At 37.7% G+C, this 25,836-nt stretch overlaps 1 protein-coding gene across 8 annotated transcripts in view; it reads right to left on the bottom strand.

The window, feature by feature from the left end:
* LIPI (lipase I) overlaps nucleotides 1-25,829 on the bottom strand; it is a 62,630-nt gene extending 36,801 nt beyond the window's left edge. For 5 of the 8 annotated variants that reach the window (XR_011388340.1, XM_070073161.1, XM_008267126.4 and 2 more), the window contains exons 1-2: nucleotides 25,767-25,829; nucleotides 23,233-23,290 (exon numbers count right to left, since the gene is read on the bottom strand). The gene's annotated coding sequence lies outside the window, so the exon portion shown is untranslated. Of the gene's footprint in view, nucleotides 1-2,190; nucleotides 2,242-23,232; nucleotides 23,291-25,759 lie in introns of all 8 variants that reach the window. The other 3 variants (XM_051859445.2, XM_051859446.2, XM_051859443.2) reach the window with 3 other exon arrangements.
* Between the last annotated feature and the right edge of the window lie 7 nt (nucleotides 25,830-25,836).

The raw sequence follows: 25,836 nt of genomic DNA, 5'->3' as shown, positions 1-25,836 counted from the left end.
ACAACAGAATTCACTGAGCAACCACCATGTATAGAGTAACACATTGGTTACAAAATATAAGTAACTGTAATTGATTAAAAATTTAAAATTGTTTTGTATACATACAAAAGAGAAAATAATAACAATAGTTTATCGCTAATGAAAAAGAACTAAAGTGATTATGAATGTTAACAGAAGTTTTACAGAAAAGTACTTATATATGAATAAAAAGTGGTAGGAAAAACATTGTTTTGTATGATTAGTGATCAAATGATTACAAACAAAAACAAAAGGTATTGTGCTTTGGTATCAAATGTTAAAAGTGCAAAAGTCCTTCTAATACTCAATACTGGCAAGGATAAAAGTAATAAATGTTCCTATCAATGAATGCTGACAGTGTAAGTTTATACAATGCTCCCCTAAAACTCTGTGTGCATAACTGTGGGGGTATACATGTTCTTTTATATATTTCTTTTTCTTGACTTTCTTCCTAAGATTTACATTAAAAAATAATGTATATGAAGTATAAGCACACTAATCATAAGCTTACATATAATCTCACAAAAATTTGAAACAGCTTAAATGTTATCATTATGGTATTCTCATCTATGAGGGCATTCTGCATGACTTCTGTTTATCTATCATCTATCATCTATCTACCTAACTTTCTATCTTTTCTAAAAAGAACTGGGACAGAAAATGAAATAACTAAGCCAGTGTAATAACAACAGCAATCACTACTTATAATTTTCTTTTGCAGAAATTTTCAAAATTGTAATTTTTTTCATGATAAGCACATCATTTCAAATGCTTTTTGTAAATGAGGGTATATATTTATACTGCTATGGAAGTTTAACTTGGTGAGCATTTTTGGGAAATAATATCTTATATCAAAAATTCACGGCCGGCGCCACGGCTCAATAGGCTAATCCTCCGCCTGCAGCACCAGCACACCGGGTTCTAATCCCAGTCGGGGCGCCGGATTCTGTCCTGGTTGCCCCTCTTCCAGGCCAGCTCTCTGCTGTGGCCCGGGAAGGCAGTGGAGGATGGCCCAAGTGCTTGGGCCCTGCACCTGCATGGGAGACCAGGAGAAGCACCTGGCTCCTGGCTTCGGATCAGCGCGGTGCGCCAGGCGCGGCGGCCGTTCGAGGGAGAACCAATGGCAAAAGGAAGACCTTGCTCTCTGTCTCTCTCACTGTCCACTCTGCCTGTCTAAAAAAAAAAAAATTCACAAAATATTGTATACTTTATCCTGGTAATTCCACGTCTAAGAATCTATCCCAAGGAAAATACTGCAAAAAATAAATTAATATGTTACTTTAATACTAGTGGTAATATGAGTTACTTACAGTAATTCCAGTTTTGAAAGTATAAATGCAATGTTATCACAATTATTTAGAAGAAAGAGGAAGGCAATGAAGAAGCAAGATCTGCATATAATCCCCAAACAGTGGAGAGATACTTGGATAAGTTAAACACTTTGATACTTCATTTGTCCCTAGTACCGGGGAATGATAAAACGGAGAGGCAGAACAGATGGGATCACAGTGCAGTATGATGCTGACCTCTCCGAGAAAACTCTGTAGGGAATCATGTACATCCACCTTTCCATCAACTGGAACCAGGACAAGGACCAACCACAACAAATCCATCCAAATAGCTGGTCCACTCTCAGCCAAGGCAGATTTTACCTGCCCTGGAATGAGTGAGTAGTGTGGAATAAAGCAGTGAGATCTCTGTCATACAGATAAGGGAATGAAATCATCACCCACGACCATCAGCAGAGAAATCTGTTACTAGATGCAGCAAACTAGAAATTACTAGAATTACTAGAAATTGCAGAAAAGTCTACAGCACCCTCATTAAAATCCAAAAAAGATCATGTCTCAGAAACAGGAGCAGAGACCCAGTGAAAGAAAATTTGTAGATCTAATAAACAATAAGATAAGTTGGAAAACAGAATAATGAATTATTCCAGTTCAGGAAAAGTGAAAATGTTAAAACAAACATGGAAAGCTCTTCCTGTATTAGGAAATGAGGGGAGGAAGGTATAGGATAAGAAATGATGAATCAAATTAAACACTAGTGCTATTCTCTGAAGAAGGTAATGTTTTTAGGGAGAAAGCATTTAAGGAAATATAATTGTATACCAGAGTTTGCAAGCTGAAAAGGCTCACTACCATCTAAAGAAAATGAGTTAATCACACTCACCAAGAGATTTCCTAGAAACTGGTTTGGATTTCGATGAAAGAGAAAAATATCCTAAAAATATCAAGGTAGAAAATCCAGGTTATAAATAGAGGAATATGACTTCATATTTCTCTTCTTAAATAATACATCAGATTGATAAAAGCATCCTGAATGAAAGTTCCAAGTGGAAAGGTTTGGGACCAAATCATTTCACCCTTGTCCTAAAGTACATCACCCATAAGTGACATGGTACAGTTCCTGATAACGTCATGTTAAGTACATGTTAGATTTGTTGAAGACAAGACCCACAGAATAAAAGAGGACACAGGAAATTTTAAATTAATGGGGAGGCAAGGAATTAGGTACATTCTTCCTAACAGAATACTATTTTACTTATACAAAAGAAAATCAAGGGAAGTATTATGTTGGTGTGTTCTGTTTCAACAACAGCTCCATTGATCACCCTTTCCTAAATCCATGCCATTTACCTCGTAGTGGGAAGACATTCTCACATCGTGGGCGATTTGCACCAGCCCCACCCCTTAAATGGACACAAACCTCGCACTTCCTAATTCACATCTAAAGCAACCAGAGCCTTCAAAAGGACCTGCCTATGGGGATACCTACATCTCTGTCATCACCATGGAGACAATCCTGGTGTGGCCTAAGAAGACAGATAGGTTTAAATAATTTTTTTTTATCTTTTATTTAATGAATATAAATTTCCAAAGTATGTCTCATGGGTTACAATGGCTTTCCCCCCCATACCGTCCCTCCCACCCACCACCCTCCCCTTTCCCACTCCCTCTCCCCTTCCATTCACATCAAGATTCATTTTCGATTATCTTAGTATACAGAAGATCAGCTTAGTATACCTTAAGTAAGGATTTCAACAGTTTGTTCCCACACAGAAACATAAAGTGAAAAATAATAGATGATATTTTTTAAATGATGATGAAATCAGATCAGACCTATTGTCATGTTTAATCCCAGTGAGAGTCAAGTTGGGAATTGATAGTTTCTTTCTTTTTTTTTTTTTTTTTTTTTTTAACAGAGGATCAGTTTAGTGTACATTAAGTAAAGATTTCAACAGTTTGCACCCCCATAGAAACACAAAGTGAAATATGGAACAGAATTGAAACACCAGAAATCAATCCAAACATCTACAGCCAACTTATATTTGATCAAGGATCTAAAACTAATTCCTGGAGCAAGGACAGTCTATTCAATAAATGGTGCTGGGAAAACTGGATTTCCACGTGCAGAAGCATGGAGCAAGACCCCTACCTTACACCTTACACAAAAATCCACTCAACGTGGATTAAAGACCTAAATCTACGTCCTGACACCATTAAGTTATTAGAGAACATTGGAGAAACCCTTCAAGATATTGGCACAGGCAAAGAATTTCTGGAAAAGACCCGGGAGGCACAGACAGTCAAAGCCAAAATCAACTATTGGGATTGCATCAAATTGAGAAGTTTCTGTACTGCAAAAGAAACAGTCAGGAGAGTGAAGAGACAACCAACAGAATGGGAAAAAATATTTGCAAACTATGCAACAGATAAAGGGTTAATAACCAGAATCTACAAAGAGATCAAGAAACTCCACAAAAACAAAACCAACAACCCACTTAAGAGATGGGCCAAGGACTTCAATAGACATTTTTCAAAAGAGGAAATCCAAATGGCCAACAGGCACATGAAAAAATGTTCAAGGTCACTAGCAATCAGGGAAATGCAAATCAAAAGCACAATGAGGTTTCACCTCACCCCGGTTAGAATGGCTCACATACAGAAATCTACCAACAACAGATGCTGGCGAGGATGTGGGGAAAAAGGGACACTAACCCACTGTTGGTGGGAATGCAAACTGGTCAAGCCACTATGGAAATCAGTCTGGAGATTCCTCAGAAACCTGAATATAACCCTACCGTTCGACCCAGCCATCCCACTCCTTGGAATTTACCCAAAGGAGTTTAAATTGATAAAGAAAAAAGCGGTCTGCACCCTAATGTTTATTGCAGCACAATTCACAATATCCAAGACCTGGAACCAACCTAAATGCCCATCAATGGTAGACTGGATAAAGAAATTATGGGATATGTATTCTTTAGAATACTATACCGCAGTAAGAAACAACGAAATCCAGTCATTTGCAACAAAATGGAGGAATCTGGAACACATCATGCTGAGTGAAGTAAGCCAGTCCCAAAGGGACAAATACCATATGTTCTCCCTGATCGGTGACAACTGACTGAACACCAAAAAGGAAACCTCCTGAAGTGAAATGGACACTATGAAAAATGGTGACTTGATCAGCATAGCCCTGACTGCTAATGGACAACTTAATACATTATCCCTCATAGTATTTTTTTTTTGTCTGTTCTACTTAATATGACTGGTTTAATTCTGTAATTATCACACAGTTATTCTTAAGTGTTGAAAATTAACTGAAATGTGATCCCTGTTAAACATAAAAGTGGGAATAAGAGAGGGAAGAGATGTATAATTTGGGGCATGCTCGGGCTGACTTGCCCCAATTGGTAGAGTTGGAAACATACTAGGGGATTCCAATTCAATCCCATCAAGGTGGCATGTGCCAATGCCATCTCACTATTCCAAGTGATCAATTTCAGTTCACAATTGATCATAATGAAAGGACTAAGAGTCAAAGGGAGCACATAAACAAGTCTAGTATCTGCTAACACTAACCGATAGAATAAATAAAGGGGAGAGTGATCCAACATGGGAAGTGAGATACTCAGCAGACTCATAGAATGGCGGATGTCCTAAATAGCACTCTGGCCTCAGAATCAGCCCTAAAGGCACTCGGATCTGGCTGAAAAGCCCATGAGAGTATTTCAGGCATGGAAATCCAAGACACTCTGGCAAAAAGATCTCTGTGAGTGAGATCCCAGTGGAAAGAACAGGTCTTCAAAGAGGGAGGTGCCTTTCTCTGAAGGGAGGAGAGAACCTCCACTTTGACTATGACCGTGTCTAAACAAGATAAGAGTCGGAGAACTCAAGGGGCTTCCATAGCCTTGGAAACTCATGACTGGTGCATAGGGAGATTACTGATGCCATAAACAGGAGTGTCAATTTGTAAAGTCAACAACAGGAGTCACTGTGCACTTACTCCTCATGTAGGATCTCTGTCCTTAATGTGCTGTACACTGAGGCTTAATGCTATAACGAGTACTCAAACAGTAAATAATTTTTAAAATAGCTAATCTACACAGTTGTGCTGGTCACTAGTCACCTCAGCTGAGAGCCAGTCAACAGCCAGATATGGCTGTGAACCTAATCAAGGAAAGCAGTGATAACAACCAACCAGCTTCTCTCTGATGCCACTGTGTAAGCAAAAACAGCTGCCCATCAGATACCACTAGGAGTTTACATTTTATTGTGTTTTTGTGCTACTTTAGAATCACTGTGATATATAGTTCATTTCATTGGTGATATTAGTATCAGATTAAAAAAATAAAAAGGCTACAGAATAATACAAAAAAAATAGCTTTTATATTCTCAAATTGCTAAACATTAGAAACAGAAAGAAAACTAAAATTCCAGGCATTGAAGACTTACAGGGATCCCCAGGGGCATCATCAGTGGATTTCTCAGCAGAAACCCTGCAGTTCAGACTGAAGTGGGTGGCATATTTAAAGGGTTGAAATAAAAATCTGTAAACCTAGAAACCTATATATAGCAAAGTCATCTTTCAGAAACAAGAAATTAAAACATTCCTAGAATAGCAAAAGCTGGGAGTTCTAGTGGGTGTCCTGGAAGTTCAAATTGGAAGTACCCTAGACTGTACCTTGAAGTTGTAAGTTCTCCAGTAAAGATAAGTATGGGATAATACGAGGACAACGCTATTGCAGTTTCTTCTCTAAGATTTTTATTTTTTACAGTATTTAAAATAAAAGGGCAAAAAATGTAAATCTATATCAAGGGCTACACAATGTATACAGATGCAGATTGTGTTGTCAGCAATATAAAGTAGAGCAGAGTCAAACGGCAAAGGAGTAGAGATTTGGGTGCAATTCTTTTTGAATCAATGTTATTTAAAAAATTTTTGATTAACGAAGAGTACTTGTTCATTCTTATGTAGTATCATGCAATATTTTAACACATGTATACATAATAAGTGGATCAAATAGTGCCATTCGCATGTCCATCTCCTTATCTTTATGTTTGCAGCCAGAAGCTCCTCTCTTCTAGTTCTTCAGACAGTATAGAATAATCTTACTTTGAACTAGAGCCACCGCACTGTACTGCTGAACACTAGAACCTATTATTTCTGTGTGTAGGTACCCATTATTCATCCGCCCTCTTTCTCCCACATCCTCCCCAGCCTCTAGCAATCACTATTATAAGTTTATATCAACTTTTTAAAATTTTCTGTATAGGAGAGAGAGCATGGAGCATTAACTTTGCCCGGCTTATTTCATTTAGCAACAATGACTTCCAGTTCCATCCACTTTGGTGCAAGTGTTAGAATTTCATTATTTTTCATAGCTAAATAGGAATACTTAGAAACATAAACATATACACCATTTTCCTTATCCATTCACCCATAGTGGACACAGGTTGATTCCATATCTTGGCTGTTGTGAATAGTGCTTCACTGTAAATTCATTTACTTTACTCTTGGCTATTGTAAAATTAATGCTAACATAATCAAAGCAAAGTTAGTATAAATTTAAGACAGATTAGTATAACTTTAGTATGTCACTTGTGATCCCAGGGTAACCACAAAGAAAATATCTAGAGAATCCAAAAGAAAGGAAATGAGAAGGGATTCAAAGAATGTTGCTATAAGAAATCAACTAGGCCAGTGCCACAGCTCACTTGGCTAATAGCTCTGTCTGTGGCGCCAGCACCCTAGGTTCTAGTCCCGGTTGAGGTGCCAGATTCTGTCCCGGTTGCTCCTCTTCCAGTCCAGCTCTCTGCTGTGGCCCGGGAAGGCAGTGGAGGGTGGCCCAAGTGCTTGGGCCCTGCACCTGCATGGGAGACCAGGAGGAAGCACCTGGCTCCTGGCTTCGGATTGGCACAGTGCCAGCCGTGGCGGCCATTGGGGAGTGAACCAACAGAAGAAAGAACTTTCTGTCTCTCTCTCTGTCTCACTCTGCCTGTCCAAAAAAAAAAAAAAAAAAAAAAAAGGAATCAACTAAAAGTCGCAGTAGTAAGTGCTTTGCTATCAACGATGACGTTAAATGTAGAGGAATTAAGGGCTCCAATCAAAAGGCATAGATTTTTCATACAATATCTATACTAGATTATTACAAACTATAGTGTCCCACCTATGCTCACTAGGAACTTCTATGTGACTCTAACTTTATACCTGTTATCCAGGTTCCCTCCTCCTATCTATCCTCCTATCTCTTTCAGCCTCAAGTACTCACCATTTTGTGTTCATATTGCTTTTGGTAACTCTTGTTTTAGCTTCTGTACATGAGGGAGAATATGTGGTATTTTTCTGGGCCAGGCTTATTTCATTAATAGTATCATGAATATGATGTCCTCCAGTACTATTCATTTGGTTGCAAAGGAAGAATTTTATTTTTTATGACTAAATAGTATCACATAATATATCTATACCATATTTTTTTATTCTTCACCTAATGATGAATGCTTTGGTTGAGTCCATAATTTGGCTATTGCAAAGAGTGTCGCAATAAACATAATGGAGCAGGTATCTCACTGATACAATTATTTCAAGTCTGCCCAGTATATGCCCTGTAGTGGAATTTCTGGATCATATGGCAGTTCTACTTGAAGCTCTAAGCCACCAGTCATGGAGTAATGTCAAGGAAGGGGAAATGCTGATTACTCTGTTTGGTCAGTACACATTGTATACATGTCTTGAAATATCACACTCTAACCCATAAATGATTTTTAAACGGTAAGTTTATTTGGGCGCAAATAATTTTTTAAATTCATGCATATGAAGAGTCTTCACCAAGATCATGGAAAATGCTCAGTACGGAAACACTACAAATGACTTCAAAATTTTGGGGCCCTACTAAACTTTCTTTTAATGCCATGTTCCCACACTTTGTGAAGTATCTTCTCTGTATATTTTAACATGATAACAAAGATGCCAGGGAACAATAAAAAACTATTTTAAGTAAGAAAACATACACACCCACATACATACACACACACACACACACACATACTGATCAGCAGAATGAATGCAAAACAGAATCCAACTATAGGCTATCTATAAGAAACTCTATTTAGTTATTTACTTTCATTTATAATTGACAGGCAGAGAGACACATACGTTTCATTCTCTGGAGACACCCTTTAAATCTGGGATCTGTCCTTAATGTGTTGTCCAATGTGAAGTAATGCGATAACTCGTACTGAAACAGTATTTTACACTTTGTGTTTCTGTGTGGGTGCAAACTGATGAAATCTTTACTTAATATATACTGAATCGATCTTCTATATATAAAGATAATTGAAAATTAATCTTGATGTGAATGGAATGGGAGAGGGAGAGGGAGATGGGAGGGGTGCAAGTGGGAGGGAAATTATGGGGGGGAGCCAATGTAATCCACAAACTGTATTTTGGAAATTTATATTTACTAAATAAAAATAAATAAATTTTAAAAAAAGAAAAAGAAAGAAAGGAAGAAGGAGAGAGGAAGGAATGGAAGTATCCTTATGTTCATAGAACTGTATCTTTGGAATACATGAAATCTGTTCTCTATCTATTAATAAGAATATTTTTAAATTCATAAAGAATTAATATTTTAACATTTATTTATTTATTTTGAAAGAGTTACAGATTGGGCCTGGGAAAGACAGAGAAAGAGAGAGATCTTCCATCCACTAGTCCAACTCCCCAGATGGCTGCAAGGGCAAGCTCTGGGCCAGGATGAAGTCAAGAGCCAGGAGCTTCATCTGGGTCTCCCTTGTGGGTAACAGGGACCCAAACACTGGGGCCACCCTCCACTCTCTACCAGGCTATTTGCAGGGAGCTAGGTTGAAAGTAGAGTACCTGGGACACAAACCAGCAACCACATGGGATGCCTTACCTACTACACCACAATGCCAGCCACAAGAATTACTGTTTAATGAGCGCAGATCTTCAGTTTTGGAAGATGAAAATGCGCAGGTGATAGACAGTGATGATGATCGTATGACAGCATGAATGTAGTTTATGCCAATGAACTGTACACTTAAAAATGGCAAAGATGCTAAATTTGATGGCATGCTTTAATACAATTAAAATGAAACAAACAACTCTACAAAATTCAATTCCTGTCATAATAGATATTTGATCCCAGACTTATCTTACTGCTGGATACAACTAGAACACTGGATAAAATATATGGAGGGGAAAAAGGTTTAGACACAGAACAGCAAGAAGCTGTGATATCTGGGAGAACGGAAATGAATCATTTGAACCCCACGATCTAATAACTATGAGCCTGGAGACAGTTTCCAGACTGCAGCCCATGAAGAGAAAACTCGATCAGAATGTGACAAACTTGCCAAGTTGAAAGTTTTGAAGAGGAAGAGCTCTGTAATCTGCAAAGTAGTCTGCTTAGGGCTATTCCTAGTTCAAACCTCTTCAAGCATAGAGTGAAACCACAGGGAACTGTGAGTTGAACAACTCCAGAGGTCACACCTGACTGGGAGACACGGAAGTTCCAACTGGCTGGAGGAGAGAGCTTAATGAACAGCAGGACATTCGGTAGATTCTTGAAGGGCCAGACTGTACTTGTAATGGCACTAAAACTAGCTATAGATTAATAAAAGTTAGCGCCATCCCTTTTCCTCCTTGTTCTCTCAACTCTGATTCCTTCATTAAGCCTACTTCTGTGGCATAAGGCAGGCTGTGTGCATGAAATATTGAGAGAAAATATGAACAATCTTTAGGTAAGCAATGACTTCTCAGTTGAGACAAGCTAAACATGAATCAAAAGACAAAAGTATCAAATTTCACATGTTTATAATCAACATATCTATTTCTTAAACAGCAGGATTAGGCATACGAATATACAGGCTTGCAATATGTGCATCCGCAAAGAGCTTGTAATGAGGCTATCTGTGTGCGTGTATGTGTGTAGACACAAACAAGAAGGCAACTCAGTATTTTGAAATTGGCAAAAGAATTTAAGGAATTTCAGAAAAGATGGTGTAATGGTCCATAAACTCAAGAAATCATGCTCAACATTCATGAGGAAAACATAAATTAAAGCTAAAATAATATACCATAGAACAACTTTACAATAGCTAAAATTAAAAAGACTGATAAAACCAAGTATTTTTGAGGATGTGAAAAAACTGAGAAAATTCCATTTTTGGAGAAAATTATAAAATTACAAACTAGTGTGGAAGCTAGTTTGATGGTTTCTTAAAATGTTAAATACAAATTTGTATGATCCAAAGAATTCATTCAAAGTGTTAGGCCATGAGACACATTCTCACTGTGACATATACAATTTCATAAGCAGTCTCTCTTCATTATAATTCCAACTTTGAAAAAACTCATTATGTCTAAAAGATTCATGGATTAAACAAATTGCAGTATATCTGTAAAATGTAATACTAGCCAGCAGTAAAAGGGAATAAACCATTTATGGCAAACTGAACAAAAGACCAGAATAGAAAAAACTAAAAACTGTTTAATTTCATTTGTATGAAATTCTAGAAAAAGGAGGTCGAGTCTAGAGTGTTAGAAAGCAAGTCCAGGTTACATGGAATTAGAAATGGGGAGGTGATTGATTGCAAGGAGGTAACTTTTCTATCTTGATTGGTATGGTTGTTATATAACACATAAAATATGATACAAGTATGTTTCAAAATTCTTGAAAGTTAAGAATGTACTAAATGTCTCATTTAACTGTATATAAATTATATCAATCAAATAAATTTTTGAAAACTCATATAGCATAGCAAAGGTCTACTATTATTGCAAAAATACAAACTATATATCACTTGCCAAATCATTTTTAAAATCTAGAATAAGCATAATATCAGATATAATACAGGACAAACACATGCATGCGTGTGCAAACACACAAATATACTTAAGTTATATCAATCCATGCCACTAAGGGTGAAGTTCTCAAACAGTACACACACAAGCACACATAGCATTTCACAAGAACAAGAAAAAACTATTTTAATCAATACTATTTTAAGTAAGTTAACATAAAAACAAAACATTAAAATAATAAAATGTTACCTATTTCATAGATAGTTATTATCATACTAAGTAGGAAAGACTATCTAACATATTTCCATTTAAATTAAGAACATATAAAGTATCTACTATCAAACTGAATTATTTTTTACACTTTAACAGCAATACATAAAAATACATATGATGTAATCATAAGAATGAAGAGATTCTATTTTACATCTGATATAGAATTCTACTTTAAAAAGGTGAAGATACAGGGCCAGTGCTGTGGCATAGTAGGTTAAGCCTCCGCCTGTGGCACCAGCATCCTACAGTATGGGCTCAGGTTTGAGTCCCAGCTGCTCAAATTCTGATCCAACTTCCTGCTAATAGCCTGGGAAAGTAGTGGAAGATGGTCCAAGTATTTGGGCCCCTGTACCCACATGAGAGACTCAGAACAAGTCCTGGTTCCTGGCTTTGGATCAGCACAACTCCAGTCTTTGCAGCCATTTGGGGAGTGAACCAGAGGTTGGAATACCTCTCTCTGCCTCTCTATCAGTAGCTGTCTCTAAAAAAAATTACAAGAGCCTAGGGTGATTACTGATGCCATAAACAAGAGTGTCAATTTGTTAAGTCAACAATAGGAGTCACTGTGCACTTACTCCTCATGTAGGATCTTTGTCCTTAGTGTGCTGTACATTGAGATCTAATGCTATAACTAGTACTCAAACAGTATTTTTCACTTTATGTTTCTATGTGGGAGAAAACTGTTGAAATCTTTACTTAATGTATGCTAAACTGATCTTCTGTATATAAAGAGAATCGAAAATGAATCTTGATATGAATGGAAGGGGAGAGGGAGTGGAAAAGGGGAGGGTTGTGGGTTGGAGGGACGTTAAGGGGGGGTAAGTCATTGTAATCAATATTCTGTACTTTGGAAATTTATATTCATTAAATAAAAGTTAAAAAAAAGAAATCTTAAAAAAAATGAAGACAGCAACTGAAAAATATTCCAATTAGATACTCTAATATAAATATATAGAAATCAACAACTTGGTTCATATCAACAAAATCAACATAAAAATATAGTAGAAAATATTCAGATCCACAAAAATATAAATGTCAATTAATATTGCTGAAAATATATTTTATGATTTTTCAAAGCCCTCTAAACTTTTTGGAAACTTCTCACCCTCAAGTAAATTTTTTTTTTTTTTTGTGGGGGGAAGTGTCTCTCAAGCTGGTGTTTGGCACAGTGGCTAAGTTGCCAGATGGGATGCCCGGATCTCATATTGAAGTAACTGGGTTGAGTCCTGGTTCCTCTGCTTCAGATTCAGCTTCCTGTTAATTTGCACCTTGCGAGGCAGCAGATGATGGCTCAACTATTTGTCTCCATGTGGCTCACATGGGAGACCCAGCCTGAATTCAGGAATCCCGGCTTTAGCCTGACCCAGCCCTGGCTGATGCAGACATCTGGGGAGCGAAGCAGTGGATGGGACGTTGCATTCCATTTGTCCCTATGTCTCTCTTTCAAATAAAAACTGAAAATAAATAAATATTTTTTTAAAGTTACAATCTCTCTCTCTCTCCCAGATCAATCTGAATACTCAATAAGCCTTCCTATGATTAGACTACAGGAAGGCACGTAATCCAACAAATTCTTTAATGGATCCTTTTGGAGATCAGACCATTGAAGAAAAGACAACATTTGCTTTAGCTATCTCAAGCTTTTCCTTATAAAACACATCCTGAAGCTATTCCTTTTCGAGTACATGAATCCAATGGTACTTGATCCAAAACTCTTCAGTTATGAGATAGGAATTTCTGGTTTTTTTTAAGCTAGATTGAATTAGGTTCCTGTGATTTTTCAAGTTAACTAGTTCCTTAAAAATATTTTTAAAGGAAGAGAAAGAGGAGGAGGATCACAAGGAAAGAAAGGAGGTGGAGAAAAGAAGAAATATTTGAAGAAAAAGAAGAAAAAAGAATCCATAAAAGAAAACTATAACCTGAAAAATTTTACATAGGTGTTGAGCAGCCTGAATAAGCATATGCTATAGTCCTGATTTACTGTAATCCAGAATGGACGAGTTAGTATCATGAAATCAATTCTACTTAATTGATACTTTCAATGCAGTTCTTAATGAAGTATCTTGAGGGAAAGGAAAAGCATATAACAAAAATGAATGGCATCTTGAAGATAGTTGATTAAAATTATACTTATATTATAAATCAATTAAAAAGGGTCCTGTGACATGGAAAGCCAAGACACTCTGGCAAAAAAAAAAAAAAAAAAAAAAAAAAAACCCTAAATCAAAGATGTCTGTGAGTGAGATCCCAGTAGAAAGAACGGGCCATCAAAGAAGGAGGTAGCCTTCTCTGAAGGGAGGTGAGAGCTTCCACTTTGACTATGACCTTGTCTAAATAAGAGCAGAGTTGGCAAACTCAAGAGGCTTCCACAGCCTTGACAACTCATGACAAGAGCCTAGGGTGATTACTGACGCCATAAACAAGAGTGTCAATTGTTAAATCAACAACGGGAGTCACTGTGCACCTGCTCCCCATGTAGGATCTCTGTCCGTAATGTGTTGTACTATGAGAATTAACGGTAAAACTACTACTCAAACAGTACTCTATACTTTGTGTGTCTTTGTGGGTGCAGTCTGTTGAAATCTTTACTTTGTATATACTAACTTTATCTTCTGTATATAAAGATAATTGAAAATGAATCATGATAAAGAATGGGATGGGAGAGGGAGTGGGAGATGGGATGGTTGTGGGTGGGAGGGAGGTTATGGGGAGAAAAGCTGCTATAATTCAAAAGTTGTACTTTGGAAATTTATATTTATTAAATAAAAGTTGAAAAAACAAACAAAAAAGAGTCCTGTGAAACTGAATCAAGAATTAATAGATTCATGAAACAGAATGGACACACCCATAAATATACCATATTAATCATGATAACCATGGCAATGAAAAGCAATCAAAGGTCACAGATTTTTAAGTAAACTATGCTTGGAAAATTATTTGATTTTACTGATATTGGTGATATTTAGTGATTTATTGATTTTAGTGATATCTACATTCCATGTAAGTGTGGGGAGCAACCTGGACTGGACTGAGTTACTGGAATTAAGACTTATTCTATGCATCTGCTCTCCCACAATATGGCGCTGGGAGAGGAGAAAACAGCTTCTACGCAGCTGCCTCCAGTTCAACCAATAAACTGTAGGACCTACTCCTGATTGGAGGAGAGCAGCGTACTCGGCGTGTGGGCAGCCGAGTTGGGATTGGCGGAGGAGGACTATAAAGGAGGAGAGAGACGGCATGCACCAGAAACATCTAAGGGGAACATCTGAAGGAACACCTGTGCAGCCCCCGAAGAGCCGGCCGGCGGTGTGCCGCTCCCCCGCGGGAGTGGGGAAAGTGGCAGGGGGAACCGCCCTTCCACGGAGGTGGAAGGGATAGTAGCCAACCCGGGAAGAACCAGCAGCAAACCCGGGGAGGGCCGAGCAGACAAAAGAACAGCGCAGGGTCCTGTGTCGTTCCTCCACGAAGACGGGGAGCGACATGTAAGAGAAAAATTAAATGAATTTGAAGAAAATCCCAGATTGAGAATTTGGTACTTTTGGTACAAAACAAAGTTAAACCATAAAGTATAAAACTGATTTCATAGCATGGAATTTTAAACTTCTGTACGTAAATAAATATCAAAACTAGCCAAAAACCAAAAGAAGACGATGAAATATTTTCAATATGGTGTAGAAAAGAAACCTATATATATATGTGTGTGTATATATATATATATATATATACACAACTATAAATGAGGAAAAGGAAGAATATACCTCCACTGAACTCCAAGTGAAGAATATATTTTCCAAAGTGAAATATTTGAAGAGCTCATAAACATATTAAAATGCTTAATCTTCTTACAGATCAACTCATTAGTTTCCATTATACTCACTACTATTAACACCAACATATATCACAATATTCTTATTTATGTTTTAAAACTTATTTGACAGTCAGTGAGGGAAAAACAGACACATTCTCTGAATGAGTATCCACTGGTTCACTCCCTAAATGTCCTCAACTATCAGGTTCTGAGCCAGGCCAAAGCCAAAAGACAGATACTCACTGCTGGCTTCCCATGTGGGTGGCAGAGACCCAGGTATCTGAAACATTACCTGTTGTCTCCCAAGATGCACATTAAGAGGAAGCTGGAATTGGGAGCAAAGCCAGGTTTCAAAATCAGGCATTCTGATAAGGGATGTAGGCATTTCAAGCAGCATCTTAACCTCTAGGCTAAACACCTACCCTCACAAAATTGTTAATAGTATTTAGGAGTCAATTAAAATGTATGACAATGGAAAACTAGAAAAATAAATTATACGGAACCTATAAGATGGAGACTATGCAGCAATAAAATCATGTTTCTGAAAACTAAGAACAATAATAGAAAACATTCACTATGTAAAATAACATACAATAAAAACCAAAATAATGAAAATCTTATAAATATTTGCATATAGTCTTATATAAAGTTCTAATTTTCTCCAGAATATGTATATATCATATACCCTATTTTTTTAAGATTTATTTATTTATTTGAAAGGCAGAGTTACAGAGAAGCAGAGGCAGAGAGAGAGAGAAAAAAAAAAAAACTCTTTCATCCACTGGTTCACTCCCCAGTTGGCCGCAACGGCCAGAACTGTGCCAATCCAAAGCCAGAAGCCAGGAGCTTCTTCTGGGTCTCCCATGGGGGTGCAGGGGTCCAAGACTTGGGCCATCTTCTACTGCTTTCTCAGGCCATAGCAGAGAGCTGGATCAGAAGTGGAGCAGCCGGGATTCAAACTGGCGTCCACATGGGATGAAGTCACTGCAGGTGGTGGCTTTACACCACAGCACCAGCCCCTATATTATACTTTAAATACATACATATACAAGGGGATTCAAAAGTTCATAGAAAATGGAATTGAAAGACTGAGGTCAGAGCTGTTGGGTAGTAGGCTAAGCCTCCCGGCCTTTGGCACCGGCATCCCATATGGGCTCTGGTTCAAGTCCTGGCTACTCCAGTTCTGATCCAGCTCTCTGGTATGGCCTGCAAAGCAGTGGAAGATGGTCCAAGTGCTTCAGCCCCTGCACCCACATGGGAGACCTGGCAGAAGCTCCTGGCTTCTAGCTTTGAGTTGGCTCACCTCCAGCTGATGCGGCCATTGGGGGAATGAAACAGCTGTTGGAAGACCTGTCTCTCTGACTTCCCTCTCTGTCTGTAACTCTACCTCTCAAATAAATAAATAAAATCTTTAAAAAAAGGATTATGTGTATATACCACAAACTTTCTGAAGCCCTTCATTATGCACGTACACATATTTATTCTAATGGAACTAACAGGATATAAAACAATTATTCATGTGTAGTTTGGGACAATGATACTAAATTTTTTCTCTATCTCCATTTTTCAGTTTCGTATTTTCTGCATGTCAGTATTTCCTTAAGTTTCTAGATATAAAACATTCATTTCATAGTTTTATTCAGAGGAAATATAATTTAAATACACTTCAGTTAATTAAAAATGAAAATAGCAAAATGTAATTTTATTATCCAAAAAGCTGAATATACAGAGGACAGAAAGATAAACATTAATTTTTTTTAATCTTGTAGGAAGAATTAACAAAGTGAGGATCTCGACGAACCTAAGTCAGTCCATTGTGATTAGGAATTCAGTAGCAGGGGCACAATATGGGATTTCATTGCCAACTATGTAGGAAGATAAGGACGCTAGCAGTAGTCTCAAAAGAGAGGTACACTGAACAAGAATGCTGAAAGTCTTGTTAGGTTTCAAATTACAGAAGCTGTAAAAGTGTTGACAATATCAAAGACACATGGGGAAGTTAAGCGCAATCCTGCTAAATAATTCAGCTGTATCTCTAAAATATATCTCCCTTTACAGTTTTAATGGCTGCAAAAACGAGAAAGGGAAATTCAAGAGTCCACTGGCCTGGACATGGACAGAGAAGACCCCAGTGCCTTGAGCACCTTTCAAACATATCCTGTGACTCGGATGCAAATTCACCTCTCATCTCTGAGAGTCACTTCCCTCATCTTTAAATGGAAGGGGCTGAAACAAACGGTCGTGGGGTATAGTTAATGTCCATTTACTCCAATTCATTCTCACTCAAGCTTGGTAAGCTGCTGAGAGAAGTCTGGCCACTTGCATGTTTGGCCCAATCAAGAAATGAGAGGCTCAAAACCTACCTAACCAAAGTTGCCAATCCTAATACACCCTGCAAAGATTTCACCTGCCCCCCTCTTGTAATCACCTAGATACCCAAATGAAAACACAAGAAATAACCCTAATTTCTACCTGCTATTTTTAGGTTATTCAAGTACACAACGAAGAACTTTGGCAGACACTGTGGCTCAGTGGATTATGCTGCAGCTGGGAACCCCCTCACGAAATATTGTATTCCTGGTTCCAGTCCCAGCTACACTGTATTTCCAATCTGGTTTCTGGCTAATGTGCCTGGGAGGAAGCAGGTGACCCACATGGGAGACCCAGATGGTGTCTGTGGCTCCTGGCTTTAGTTCATCCTAGTCCTGGCTGTTGTGGTTATTTGGAGAGTGAACCAGTAGATGGAAGCTCTCTCACTTCTTTTCTCCCTGTCTCTCCCTCTCTTTTTCTCTCTCTCCCTCTCTCTCTTTCTCTATCTCTGTCACTCTACCTTTTAAACAAACAAATCAACCTTTACCATCCAAAAAGAGAATATTTTAAAAATGAAATTTAAAACATAAAAAAATTTGCTTTCACAAAATCCCTACAGACAACTATTCATCTTGAATTTAAATTTGCTACTGTTTTTATTACTATAATAAAGTAGAACTAGTGGTTCTCCTTGCTATACAAGTAGTACATGATATTACTTAAATTAATAAATCTTATTACTATAAACCAGAAAAATAACTTTCTACCTTATTTCCATAAGTAAATTTGTGTCTTTAGTATGCTAAATGAGAAAAAATTTGTAGTGTGTGGTAATTTTCTTGACTTTGCAATAGAGCATTTACCCATATAAGAATTTTCTTCAATAACAGGGCTATTTAAACAAATGAAATTGAAATAAGACATTTTTAAGTCATGATTTTCAAATACTGAATGATCTTTTTACTAATTTATTATTTCCTTTGAATGTTTCTATTTACTCTCTATTTATATCATCTTTTAAAAGGTTTTCTATTCACTAATGATCTGGAAAGTTAAAAAAAAAAAATACAGATCTCAATTGCCCAAACACACACACACACACACACACACACACTCCTACACAAACTTTCTTCACAGGAATGTTTCATACGTTACAACATTCTTTATGTAGAATTCAGACCATACTAATTATTTTATACACAACTGGTAAAAATAAATCATTAGTGAGTCTCTTACCAGATCTTACCCAGCACATCAAACAGAGAAAAATGTACACTCTCATTTGGAATCGGATAAAAGTGAACAAGGCACTCAGATTCACTGAAAGCAATTCTGTGGCTCAGGAAGCTTTCTCTGTGGTAGGCTTGTCGGAGTCTGGCAGGTTTCAGTGTAAAAGTGGACTGACTTTTGCTCCTCCTCCTTTGTCGAGAAAGGTGAGGTGGTTTCAACATTTGGCTTGTGGTTGTGAGAAGGATTTTTAAGTCAAAGACTCTGGAATAAGTCACAAACAAACCTGCAGCTGCACAAGTTGAATTTAAGGGAATGCAAAAGCTAATTATATCTTTCTTTATTCCTTTTAACCTCAGAATTTCAGATGTGGTTTGGAAGAATAAATATGTTTGTTGAAGGCCTGGAGCAAATACGTTGTTAGAAAATGCCAGAAATGGGAAGAGTCAAAAAGGTGGTTGTTTATGTTCATTTTGATTACAAACTAAGTTGTCTTTATATACCATAAAATCAATAATGAAATCCATATCCCATCCAGATGTTCAGGGTAAAATTGAGGGTTTTCATGGCTATGTGTTTTTCCATCCAAAATGCAGAGGGCTATATTAAAATGCAAGAGTCTAGGCTGTCTCTTCAGGCTTAAATTATAAAAATAATTTTAATGTCAATAATTTTTAAATTATTATAGGTTTCCTATTGATATGCTTACTTAATTTTTATTTTATTTTCCTGCAAGCAACTCGCTTCAATAAGAAAAAAAATTGAGAATAATTCTAAGTACATGGATTACAAGTTCAGCAATTACATTTGCTCTTAGAAGATTCAAGTTTTGGTAACACTACAAAAATACTATTAGAACAGAAGTATTGGGGCCGGTGCCGTGGTGCAGTAGATTAATCTTCCACCTGCAGTGCTGGCATCCCATATAAGCGCTGGTTCTAGTACCGGCTGTTCCTCTTTCAATCAAGCTCTCTGCTATGGCCTGGGAAAGCAGTAGAAGATGGCCCAAGTCCTTGGGCCCCTTCACCCACATGGGAGACCAGGAAGAAGCTCCTGGCTCCTGGCTTCAGACTGGCATAGCTCCGGCCGCTGCAGCCATTCTGGGAGTGAACCAACAGAAGGAAGACCTTTTTCTCTGTCTCTCCCTCTCACTGTCTGTAACTCTACCTCTCAAATAAATAAATAAATAATCTTAAAAAAAAAAAAAAGAACAGAAGTGTCTCATTTCTATTATAAATCAGCTGAAACTAATCTGAGGTCTTATGGGTATTTCAGAAGTCCACATTAAAATGAGATATTCTAGTCCTGGTCGGGGCGCTGGATTCTGTCCCGGTTGCCCCTCTTCCAGGCCAGCTCTCTGCTGTGGCCAGGGAGTGCAGAGGAGGATGTCCCAAGTGCTTGGGCCCTGCACCCCATGGGAGACCAGGAGAAACACCTGGCTCCTGCCTTCGGATTAGTGTGGTGCGCTGGCCACAGTGGCCATTGGAGGGTGAACCAAGGGCAAAAGAAAGACCTTTCTCTCTGTCTCTCTCACTGTCCACTCTTCCTGTCAATAAATAAATAAATATATAAATAAAATAAAATGAGATATTGACTAAAAATTATGAAAATTTGGGGCCAGAGCTGTGGCGTAACAGGTAAAGCTGCCACCTGTAGTGCAGGCATCCCAAATGGGACCAGTTCAAGTCCTGGCTGCTCCACTTCCCAACCAGCTCCCTTCTAATGTGACTGGGAAGGTGGAGTATGGCCTGAGTCCTTAGGCCCCGGCACCCAAGAGGGAAACCTGGATGAAGCTCCAGTCTCCTGGCTTTGGCCTGGCCTAGCTCTGGCCTTGGAGCCTCTGGCAGAATGAATCAGGGGATGAAGGTCTCTATTTATCCCTCTCTGTAGTTCTGCATTTCGAATAAATAAAATAATTTTTAAAAAAAATACAAAAAAATTGTTCCTAAGTTTATGCTTAATGAAAACATAAATCTTTGCTATTTAACATAATTTCTCTTCTCTTTTTGATGTGACACTATGCCTCTTCTATATTATTTTCATCTTAATGATTTTAATGAGCTCATACCAAAAAATATGAACTTCACATTTCAGAAAGTATAAAACATAGCATAGTTTCAAAATAGTAAATTATATTTGTTTAATATTATATATTTTACTGTCAATATGAGAAATTTGGGGTTATTAGTGACTACCGTATTAAATAGTATATCAAGAAATGACTAAATATTATAAAAATGCCAATAATTTAGGAAGTATTGTTTATTTATGTATTTATTTAGTCCTTCTTGGACACAAAAATGATTGATAGGTTGGGCACTGGGTTCAGTGAGTAAAGTGCTGCTTGGAAAAACTGCATCCTATATGACAGTGCCTAGGTGCAAGTCCTGGCTGTGCTCCCAGCCCCAGCTTCCTGTTAGTGCACACGCTGATACACAGCAGGTGAAGGCTCAAGTAATTAAGTCCCTGCAACCCACTTGGGAGCCTTGTGTTGAGTTCCCAGCGCCTGGATTTGGCCCAGCCCAGTTTCAGCTGTTTCCAACATTTAAAGAGTAAATCAGCAGATGTAAAATCTCCCTGTTTGTCTCTCCCTCTGTCCCTTTCTTTCTCTCTCTCTCAAATACACACACATACAAACACACACACACACACACACACACACACACACCCCTCTACTTTGTCTCTGTCACTCTGCCTTTCAAACAAATGAATAAATAAATTTTAAAAATATTTTTAAGAAACTTACAGACATGCAAACAATGTAATTAACATAAAGGTAATAATGAGGTTGATAATAATGATAACGGTGATTATGATGATATAAAATTCATTGAGCTCCACGCACCAGGCATGCTTCTATATACATAGAGGTAATAATCATAGCTAACATATTTATTGAGATGGAATGATCTTTTTTATCAAAACCTATTTTGACACAAACTGTAATGTAGCAATATATCAAAAATGTTTAATAATCTTATCCTTTGACTCGGCAATTACTCATTCAAGCTTTCCTACAGAAATCCAGAGTACTTTTCTACAGAAACTTCCAAGGTACTTTGCTACACATGCAAAATCCTTATGTATGGCAATGCTTTGCATGTGCATAAAGATGTCTCAGCAACAATGTTCTTCTAAGCATTCTTATATCAGGCAGAAAATGGAAACTATAGGAATGTCTAACAGTGGATGATTAGGCTAATTATGTACATACTGTAGATTAAACTTAATGATGTGGCTAGACATTCATTGTAAACAAAGCCTCCATCACAGATTTAGTATGGAAAAGGCAAGCTAAAAAACAATATTATATACGGTATGATTTTTTCCTGAAATATGTTATATGCATACTTTGTTTTTGGAAGATTTTACTTCAAAATGTTTATCACTGTATGGCAGATTCATTTGTAATTTTTACTTTCTTGCTTGTTTCTTTACATTCTAAAGATATTTCTATATAATAAGCATTAAACACATCTAAAACAACACCAAAAAGCTATGATTACTTTGAAACATTTGATTAGGATCAAAATAGAGATAAAATTATGTCATAATTGCTTAAAAGCATCCAGTAGAGACTCTTAACAGCAAATGTCCAAGTTTCTCCATTAATTCATTCATTTATGCAACTTTTTATGAAGCCACAAAACTTCCCAGACATAGACTTAGATGAATATACCAAGTAGCAATGTTCATTTACTCAAGTTGTATTATCCCAACAACTATTGCATTCAATATTATAGAAATACAGATAAGTCAAAGATTGTCCTAGGTCCCAAAATATATTTATCCAGTAGCAGCTCACAGTCAGGAGGACTTGAAAGAAATATTCCTAGGGGACTAGAGAACCACACAGGTGGGGAAACTAGCTGATCTAGACTGCAGAGAGAATCCTTGGGGTATACGATGCTGTCTGGGTGAGTTACAAAGGGGAGGACACATCTGCTGAATAGAGGTGAGAGAAAAAAGGAGCTCTCATGTGTGTGTATGTGTGTGCATATGTGTGTTAATATGTGTGTACACAGGTGTTATATAAACACATTTTCAGTATTGATGTGTTCATACAGCTTATAAGACATTCTGATATGAATGAGGAAAAACAAATGTATTATAGTGTTCCATGCATTTAACACATAAAATCTTACATGTGACTAATGGTCTAATAAATGTTTAAATTATTTTTAGCTACTTCTGGGTTTATTACCCTAGATACATTCAATATAAGTTAGGAGACACAGTATGTGAAAAATTAGAAAATGATATATTAAGGTCAAATTCTGAGCAAACAGCTCACTGCATGAGTTTTAGAACTCATTACATTGAATTAGTACTCTAGAATTACAAGGATCATAAACTTATGTACAGTCAAAAGGGCATCAGAATCATGCACATTTATAGAAACAGGATGATGAAATTTTAAACAAATATAACACAGATATGCTCATTAATTATTTACAAATATAAAGGTCTATCGTATGCAATCTTACATATGAACTGGATATTTTACTATGAAACCTGAAGGTGCAGCTCCCAGATAAGCAGCATCTGAAAAGTTATTAAGGGAAAAACGTATTAGTTCAGGTAAGACTGATGAGGTAAACGAACCCAGATATATCAAAAGATCTACACATAGCCGAGACTAGCAAGTATCCATTCATTGCATCAACATATATTTGTTATTCATGTATAATGTGCTTGTTTCCTTAACCTCTTTCTACTCTACTGCAATTATACCGATGAGAGAGGAAAGACAGCAAAAAAAGAAAAAACATCGTGGGGAGGAGTAAGGACTTACAGACTCCCGATAGATCAACTGAAAGTAACCACTGAAGTTATTGACAAACATGCCACTTGTAAGCATAGAAGTTCTGCCTCTTTCACTATGTGGGTTTCTAAACTTCCTTTTCTTTCACTAGGATTAATGACAGTGGCTGACACAGAGGAAGTAATCAGAAAATACCTGCTGAGTAAAGTAATTATCTTTAGCAATATCAATTTCTGAAGAAACAGAATCAGAATTCCAAAGAGAAATTACTCAATGTCATAAAAATAAGTAATGTCAGAGTTCAACAGAAATTAGGATTTCCCAAGACACATTCCTTTTCATTAGGGCAGATTATTTTTCTGGTCCATCAACCCAGTAGAAATTAATTCTCACCAGTACACCAAACTAAAGACCAAATTGTGTCCTTAATACTTGTATGATACTCCCAGGACTAGTCCAGGGTTCTACATGGTCATACGTTATCTTCAGAAAGGAAGCTAAGTTAACAGTTAATGATGCACCTAAGTACTGAGATTTCTTTGCTCTTCCTTTTAATTATCTTTATTGTTTTTAAGATTTAAAAAAATCCTCCCCAACTAAGAATCAACCTTTTATTCAAAAAAGATTTATTTAGTTTATTTGAAAGGCAGAATTTCAGAGAGTGAAGGAGAGAGAGAAAGGAGAGAGAGAGAAATAGTCCATTTGCTAGTTCACTCCCCAAGTGATGACCACAGTGGCCAGGCTGGGCCAGACTGAAGCCAGAAGCTTCATCTGGGACTCCCATGCAGATGCAGAGGCCTAAACATTTGAGTCACCTTCTCTTGTTAGCATTAGCAGGGAGCTGGATCAGAAGTGCAGCAGCGGGGATTGGAACCTGCGCCTGTATGGGATGCCTACATCGCAGGCTGTGACCTTACTCACTACACCATAATGCTGGCCCCCAAGAATAAACTGGTATATAACATACAAAGCTTAGCTCTGATCCCACTGCAGGATACTGTTATAATCTCACTGTCATCCTCAAGAATTCTTGCTTCAGTCACAAAATTTGCTCTACTATTCTAGTGTTGCTTGCGGTAGCCTGTCTGGTCAAGTTCAAATGAATTCTGGAGTCCACCTAAAATCTCTTGCCATTTTCAAAGACTTACCTGGGTAACGCTTCCTGCGTAAGGGTTTCTTTTTTAAAATTTATGTTTCATACTTTTTACATTTAAATTTTTAAAGTTTTTAACAGAGTGAATGTGATTTGTAGATACAATTCTAAGAGCATAATAATATTCCCTTCCTCACCGTCTCTCCCTCCCACTCTTTCCTTCTCTCTTTTTAGTTTTTGATATAGCATATTTTAAAATTAGATTACAGTAAAAAGTCTTAATACTTCACTGAGTAAGAAATTTACTCAGTACAAAGCAAAAAGACCCTAGTTCGGTGGGAATACAGACAATGGCCATTTCACCCATATACAGTAAATTTTAAAGTAATCACAGGTCATTAAAACTGTGGTGGTATTACATTCTTAACCATTGGTTTGACAAAGGTATAAACGTTTTACAAAACTATATTTGCAGCAATACGGATGATAGACACTGACATTTCTTTTCTTGTTTGGCTTATTTCACTCAACGTGATCTGCTGTATCCCATTCAGGTGTTTTGTTTTATTTTGTTTTGTTTTCCTCAGATTTTATTTATTTGAGAGGTAGAGTTACAGAGAGGAGAGACAGAGAGAAAGGTCTTCTATCTGCTGGTTCACTCCCCAGATGGTGGCAATGGCGGGAGCTGGGCTGATCATGAAGCCAGGAGCCAGGCCCGGGGTGTCCCACGTGGGCGCAAGGGCTCAAGCACCTGGACCATCTTCTACTACTTTCCCAGCCATAGCAGAGAGTTGGACTAGAAGAGGAGCAGCCGGGACAGGAACCGGAGCCTTTAATGGGATGTCAGCACCTCTGGTGGGCGCTTAGCCCACTACGCCGGCCCCTGCAGGTATTCATTCTTACAAAGCCTGATTACGAATAGTTTAATTATACAATATAAGTGATTTACTCCTTTACCCTTTGGAGACAAACCTAACCTTCGCTCACTAGCCCAGGAGCTTCTCTGGTGAGGTTACTACCAGCGGTATCTTAAATTTTCTCTGCGGTCATTTTCTTTAAAACATTGGTCAAATACATTAAAAATCAACTAACGAAGTGCCAGAGACAATAAAGGGTCAGCCATAAGCAGAGGGTCCACCCAGGTACACTGACCCACCTCTCACCTCCTCAGCCTGGACGGCGGGCGGTTCCCGCGGGGCGCTGGGGGCGTGCCCGGCAGCCTCGCCCCGCCCC

This window comes from Oryctolagus cuniculus, chromosome 4, assembly GCF_964237555.1.
Source record: "Oryctolagus cuniculus chromosome 4, mOryCun1.1, whole genome shotgun sequence".
Taxonomy (NCBI): domain Eukaryota; kingdom Metazoa; phylum Chordata; class Mammalia; order Lagomorpha; family Leporidae; genus Oryctolagus; species Oryctolagus cuniculus.
This window is presented reverse-complemented; position numbering and strand designations above follow the sequence as displayed.